Source organism: Asparagus officinalis, chromosome 7 (genome assembly GCF_001876935.1).
Source record: "Asparagus officinalis chromosome 7, Aspof.V1, whole genome shotgun sequence".
Classification (NCBI taxonomy): Eukaryota; Viridiplantae; Streptophyta; class Magnoliopsida; order Asparagales; family Asparagaceae; genus Asparagus; species Asparagus officinalis.
The window spans coordinates 113,556,557-113,564,051 of NC_033800.1; positions in this window are offsets into that span (position 1 = coordinate 113,556,557).

Consider the following 7,495-nt stretch of genomic DNA (forward strand, 5'->3'; position numbering starts at 1 on the left):
ACCCTGCGGCATCTCAGTTTGCTTCCTCTATCTAATAGAGGATGATTCTAGGGAGAAGCATACGACCAGCATTTGGCCTTTGGGGAGCATTGTGAGGGGCCGGGCCTAAACAGCCTTAACGCCACGCGACGAAACAGCGGAGCCGTTGCGTGGTACTCGGGGCGTAGTGGCAGAGCGGGGTCTTGGATTGAGGAAGCTTGGGAGATCCGCGAAGCCCTTTTGGAGATGAGTTCCTACGCCTGCCGCCCCATCGCAGAGGGCGGATCTGGAGGAAGGAGAGGAAGAGGTACTCTTCGAACTTCTTTGATCGAATCTCCATACATCGATGCTCATTCATTCACGCCGGATCTGAAGGCCGGTGCGTCACGACGGCGGTCGGTTGCGATGCCGTTGGCTCCGTGTGGTCGCCCAGCTTGTTTTTCGGTAAAAAGTGCCTGTTTCATCATGATTTTATTCTCATCTTTGGAGATTCCTCGTTCGGCAGGCTCGGCCGGCTTGATATCAGAACTCCAACTCCTGGTAACTTCGCGCAGGGTCTTCGGCCGCTTCGGAAGAAGGGCAATCGCTTGCTAAAGATAATTCAGCCCTTGAAGTGTGGGAACTTAGCCATTCAAACACTGCCAAAGAAATCAGTCCTAGCACAAGAGGCGCTAGGGGTAATTATAGCTAAATGATGGGAGGGGACATAGGGTGGCCGAGACAGCCCTAGGGTGCTCGACCACGGCGAGAGCACCCCCCTTGGGGTGTTCTCGGCCATGCCGAGACCACTCCCTTTGGTGTGTCTTCGGCCAAGCCGAGACAACCGCCCTTGGGGGTAGTCTCGCCAAAGGCGAGACCACCTGGGGCGTAGGGGTGTCTCGGCCAAGGGCCGAGACACGCTCGCCCTTGGGGGTGTCTCGCCAAGGCCCGAGACACCCCCTTGGGGTGTCTCGCCAAGGGCCGAGGAAAAGCCTGGGGTGTCTGGCTTTTGCCAAGACACCCCTCGGGTGTTTTCGTCTGGCCGCGGGATCCCCCGGAGTGTCTCAGGTCTGGTCGAGGGTGGTTCCCAGGTGTGTTTGCCGTTGATCGCCGGTCCGCAAACTCAGGATCGAGTGATTTTCGTATCGCGTCTGGAATTCTTGGCGATGAGCTTCTGGTAGGCCCCGACGTGGTTGGATAATCAGGCGGGTGTATCGGGGACACAGAGTGGGGCGTTGCCAAATTTGCGATGAATCGCAGGGGTTTTCGGTCAACCGTATCCCTGTGATACTGACATTCGTGTCGGGCTCACGTAATCCGCATCGGTTCCGCTTCAATCTGCTCACCGCGCGTCATTCTGAATTTCTTGTGCACCGGTAATGATAGACATCATTCAATAGTCGATCGTTAACACCGAGCTGTGAGTGGGGACCTATCGGCAATTTTTTGATGCCTACAGTGTCGACCAATTTCCCGTCTTTTTGTTTCTCATCGAGCAACGTTCCGATGGATATCTCGGTGTCGTCGTCGAAGAAATTAGCGAGGAACTTAGTTTCCATGTCATCCCAACTATTCACGCTTCCTGGCTTGAGGCGGCGATACCAATCAAAGGCGGCTCCACGAAGAGTGCCAACGAAGGACCGTACCATCAGAGGCTCATTACCAGAGATAACCCCCAGGTGCGATTTGAAGTAAATCAAATGCTGAGTGGGTGAACCCTTCCCATCAAACGGCGTGAAGTTAATTAGATTGAATTTCGCCGGATATGGGATCGATTCCCATTCTCTTGGGTATGGACAAGGAATGCTTGTTTTCTTCATCTCTGTATGGTGTAAATTTGATTTCCCGGAAACAGGGAGTTTTCGTTTGTATTAATAAGAAAGCTTATTACAAACTAATAATCAAATGGTTATAACAGAAGCAGAAGGAATGCCCTTTTTGTTTTGTGTGGGGACTTTAGATGGCTATAGGACGCTTCGCTCGATGCTCGTGTCGAGTCTGCTTCCCTTGGACCGTTCGATCGAGGTTGCTGGAGAGCTTCAGTTCTCAATAGAAGCTCAAATCGATGGAGTTCGGGTCTGCTTAGTTCGCCGGCGATCGGAGCTCAGAACTAGGCAGTGGTGCTGTAATGCAAGGATCTGCTAACAGCTTGGTCTCAACTACTTTTCACCAAGTTTTGCGACCTCCCTCACAGTGTGCTAGAAAGGGCTTTTAAATGGAAGAAGGACAGCTTGACTACTCCTTGAATTATGGGATGTGACCATACATTGTCCAGAGATGTCTTGCTGTTCATTCGTACCATCAGTGGTCATTCGAAGAGCTGCTCTCTGCATCACACTACGTAGGAGTGGGAAAGCCCCTCCTCGTATACGTGACAACGGCTGTCAGATGCTTGCGTGGATTTGACCAACCACCGAGCATCAGCGGCTCTCGTCCCTTCGCCTGGACAACTGAGGTTGCAGGCTGTTTTGACACCTGTCTGCTCATTCGTACTGTAGGCGGCTTGTTCGGCGGGCCTGGAGTGCCGTGCCTTCTCTCTTCAGGTCAGGAGAGGCGGGAAAGCGTGTTCCTGGCACTCGAGTGGGTTTGGACAGTTCGTCGAATGCTGGCGGATCCGTCTTCTGACTCAGACAGCCGAGGTGAGTCGCATTTATGAATGCTCAGGTCGACTTAACACCTGTCCAGTCCTTCGCACCGTTTGTACTGTGAGCGGTCGCTTGACGGCCTTGGGGTACTGTGCCCTCTCCCTTTGGGTCGAGAGAGAGAGATGGGAAGGCCCATCTTAGCACGTGGGGTAGCGGGTGCGGGCGGCCTCGAGATTTGCAGGCGGATTCGACTTTGGACTCGGGCAGGCGAGTTGCGTGAAAGGCGAATTTTCGCTATTCCAACTGATCTCAACTCGTGCAGGCGAGTCGATTATTCAGGCGAATCTGGAACCGAGCACGTTTGACGACAATGCGGCTTAGGCAGGCGACTTCTTGTGGGCGAATTTCCTATAGGCTTATCAGAGGTATTTTTTTACCGTCTATAAGACCCCCTTCAAAAGTTTTCAGACCTAAACTGGCTTGCGTGGGGTCTGGAATACTTTGAATGAAGAAAATTTTGGCAAAGCAAGTGCCTTTGGGTTTCTTTTAGGATTTTTAGCAAACCCTCAGCTATCAACGGGTTTGATGTGCCTTTACCGATCACCGTTTGAATCGGGCTAGCCATACTATTCCCCTCAGTATGATGAGTTGTTGAACAGTTTCTCTTAGGCTTAATGCTAAGATTTCTGCTCTAACCCGTAGCCGTCTGAGGCGTGGGTTTAACCGTTTAAGCGAGGTCATTCTATTGGCTTCGTTTGTAATTTTACCTTTAAGGGCGAATGGATCGTCAAGGCGAAATTGGTCTTCGGGAGCCAAATTTCGTGCGACTCGTGGGGTCAGGCCAAATATTCGCAGGCGAGATCCCTCCTTTTTTGGGGCGGAACCAGATTAGATGGGAGATGAGCCACGTGTCTGCCGATAGGGCTTCGTGCTTCCTAGCTAAGGCGTCGCGGTCCCATCGGGTCGTGGTGATCGTGATTTGACAACATGATGTCAGCTTCGTGTGTTTCGCCCCACGACGCATCGTGGCCGTGGTTTTCGAACCAGGCCGTTAGATCAAGTCGTTAGTTTTGGTCCGGGTTTCGGGCTTTGACCGGCCCATTCCCCTTTTCAATGGCTCTTTCGCAACTGTAGAATGAGTTGTGAAGGACGATCTGGGCCGTCGATTTCGATCGTGGCCACGCCTCTTGAACGCGAGTATCTTACTTTGCAGGTGATGCGGCATAAACATGTACCAAAAAGGTTGCAAGTGCACAACCGTGTCAAGTTATAGTATTTAAGATATCGATCCCACGGGGAAGGTGTTTTGTAGGAGAAAATATGAAATTGGTTCTTATTTTGTGTGCGTGACAAAAAAGAGTGATGAGTAAATGTGATTATGGAGAGATAATGAGAGTGAAAGTGATAGTGTGTGAAACGGCGCAAAATTTAAGTGAGAGTGGATGTGACAAAGAATGAGTGTGATCAATAAGGCAAGAAGGAAAAAGAAAATAAAATTCAAGAATAAAGAAAATAAAATTCAAGAATAAAAGAAAATGCAAGAAATTAAAGATGGTGGATTCAATTATAGATATGGGTAATCTAAAATTGAACCCACTTCTTAGAAAAGGACGATTCCCTAGAGGGTTCTAGCCTAAAGGCGAATCAAATAAAATAAAATAAACAAAAAGAAAAACTAAACCCAAGAGGGTTCTAGCATCAAGGTGAATAGTGCAAGAAATTAAAATCTAACTACAAAATAAATTGCAAAATCTAAACTATAAAATAAAATTGCAATAATTAAATACACGAAAATAAATCTACTCTATAAGCATAAAATAAATCTAAGGCAAGAGGGTTCTAGCCTCTTGGCTATTTAACAAGAAAATAAAATCTAACTACAAGCATAGAAATAAATCTAAACTAATAAGCAATAAAAAAAGAAATAAAAGAGAAAAAGAATCATCTTCATCTTCATCATCCAATAAAGAGAAGAAGAGAAAAATTTAAAGTGGTGAAAAAATTATTATTATTAATTGCAACTAAATTTACAATTTTTGGAAGGCCTTCTTAATTAAGAGTAGCCCTCCTCTCCAAAAGGAGTTTACAAAATTTTCACACCTCTAAACCCCTCACTCTCTACCCCTATTTATAGTAAACATCAGTGAATGAGAGCCATTGGATCAAACTTGAGCCCCAAGAATGCAATTTCGGCTTTTGATAAAATCTGGAGGACTTCGCATCGATACCGGCATCGATGACTGCATCGATGCTGGCATCGATGCCCTAATGGAAATTCGCTTCGTCTCGTCGAGATAGGTGATTTTCATATATTATATGTTAAATTCCGCCTTCCGGATTAGGAGATATCGTCGTTTCTTTGTGGCCAACCATTTTGAATATGATTTCTTTTCATATTGGATTTTTGATTTTCTCCGGCTTCTACAGGCTACACGACTTCATTCTGGGCTTTTGGATAATTTGGAAATTGATTTTCCAATGTGCTTCTTTGCTTCATTTCTTCATTTAATCAATGGGTTTTTGTTGAGAGATGAGAGTTTGAGATTTATTCTTCATTAACCTGCAATTAAAAGATAAAAATAATTATTAGTGGTATATTTATTCATATAAAATAGATAATGAGGGTATAAAATTGTAATAAAATATGATTATCAAATACCCCCACACCTAAACTTTTGCTAGTCCTCTAGCAAAGAAAATAAAAAGAAAATCCTAACTCACTTTCGCAGGAATCGCGGTTGTATTTAGCGCATACAACAAGCCTTTAAACCCCTAGGTTACCCTAGTGGACGAGTTGTAGTCTCGTGAGGGTTTGCAGTGAATATACCCACAAAATTCGGTCAATCTTGCCAAATTAAAGAAGTCAGTAAATAACTAAATTCACTTGATAACTTTTAGATAATCTAATTGGAGCCAGTTATCACTCAAGAAAACATTTTTATATATAACTCTAAGGTATATTTTTAAGAAAATCTTCTCATTGTAGCAATACAAAACCAAGCCAAACTTAGAAATTTAATTTAAAAGTTTTGAAAAGAACATGCTAACTCTTTGTTTTAAATAATTTTCAAGTTGCTTGATTTAAAATATTTTCCAAGACCATATATACAACTATAAAACATTTATTAGTTTTTTTAACTCTTTCTTCCTTGGTGATTTTTTCTACTTTAACGGGCTTTCTAAGTGACCATTTAACGAGTTTTGGGCCAATGGATCCCAACCCAAATGGGCTTAGGTCATTAAGTATGGAAATACTCTTTGGGCTTAATTACTCGGTCAGCTTAGGCTTTATAAGATAGAATCACCTTGAATTAAAGAGTTTTTTTTCTTTTTGGTGCCAATTTTTCGCACTCTTCTTTTGTAATTTTTTTTTGTATATGTATATATATTTTGAAAATATGTAAATCAAGACACTTTGAAAAAAATTATTTTCAACTCTAAGTTAAGCATGCAAAAATTTCATTATTTTAAATAAAAGTCCAAGTTAAGGCTTAAGTAAAGTATACTACTTTGAAAATCATTTCTTAAGAAATTTATTTAGAGTTATCATAAAAGGTGAACTTAAGTAAATAACTAACTAGGGATTAGAAAATTTCAAATTTATCAAATAAATCAATTATTACATAACTCTATCAATTTGGCAAGTGACGATATTTTTATAATTTTTTTTAAAAAAGAAAAAGGAAAAAAAAATGTAGCTAAAAATGTAAAATAAAGAGAAAAAATAACTAATTCCCACCCCCACACCTAAATTTTGCATTGTCCTCAATGCAAACTCTATGATGCATAAAGTAAAGCAGATAAGAAGTGAAGCACTTATATTTGGTCCGCTGATAAAAATCTGCAATTACCTTTGGTCTGAGGAGGAGGAAATCAAACATTTATTCTTTTCTTTTTTTCTTTTTTTTTTTACAACTGAACAAGAAACTCTCAAATGAGAGAAGAATAAATTCTTTTTATTATTCTGAAATAAACAAAATAAACAATGTAGAATGAAATATTCAACATGAAGAGTTCATGTTCTACATTGAATCCTACCTTATTGCTGAAAATTCTCCCACGGATTTTAAATAAATTCAACATGATATAATCAACAATGTGCTGAAATTCTAAGCATTCCGGGGTGTTCAATGATTTTTGTGGCAATGGAAGGTAGGTATTATTGGTGTCATGCATATTGGACTCAGATTCTTGATTTGTGAATGTGTGTTCTCTAACAACCAATTTTTCTTTAACAATTTTCTCAACCCCAAGATTCATGGTTGATGTGTAAAAATTTGGTTGTTGTTTATTTTCCAAAAATCTTAGTTCATCAAGAAAGAGTTTTTCAAAATTCAGTTCAAAGCAGCAATTGTCCAACACAGTTTCTTTATTTTGACAAACCCGATCTGCTTCTCCTAATATTTTTAGCTCCTCACCGAAAATTTCCTCAAAACTTAGATCTGACTCTTCTTCTTCTTCCCTCGGTCTTTCCTGAATTGAATTATCAGGGGAAGAATGAATTGGAACAAGAATTTGGCTTAAAGGTGTTCTTTCCTGATTATCGACCTGTTTTCCTGACTGTAGTGCATTCATTTGAGTGTCCTTAGGATTGACCACGGGTTGACTCAGAATTTCTCCTTCCTCTACTTCACTTATGGCACTAGCTAGTTGATCAATATGGGTTTCTAATCTAGCTAGGGCTTGAGTGTTAGAGTTAAGTATGAGTTCGGTTGATTGCATAAAGGAGTTCATCGTGTAGGATGTTTGAGTTAACATATCCGTGGCTAGTGTGGAGGCCTTAATAATGATTTCAAAACATTTTTCTAAAAAATTGAGATGTTCATCATGATCTGTATCAAGAGGAGTGTGAGTTATAACTTGATGATGAGGAGACTGATTTTGATGTGACAGATTGGGTTGTTAAAATTATGGATGAGAATTGAAAGGAACTGTGTTTTCCCTAGGAAAAT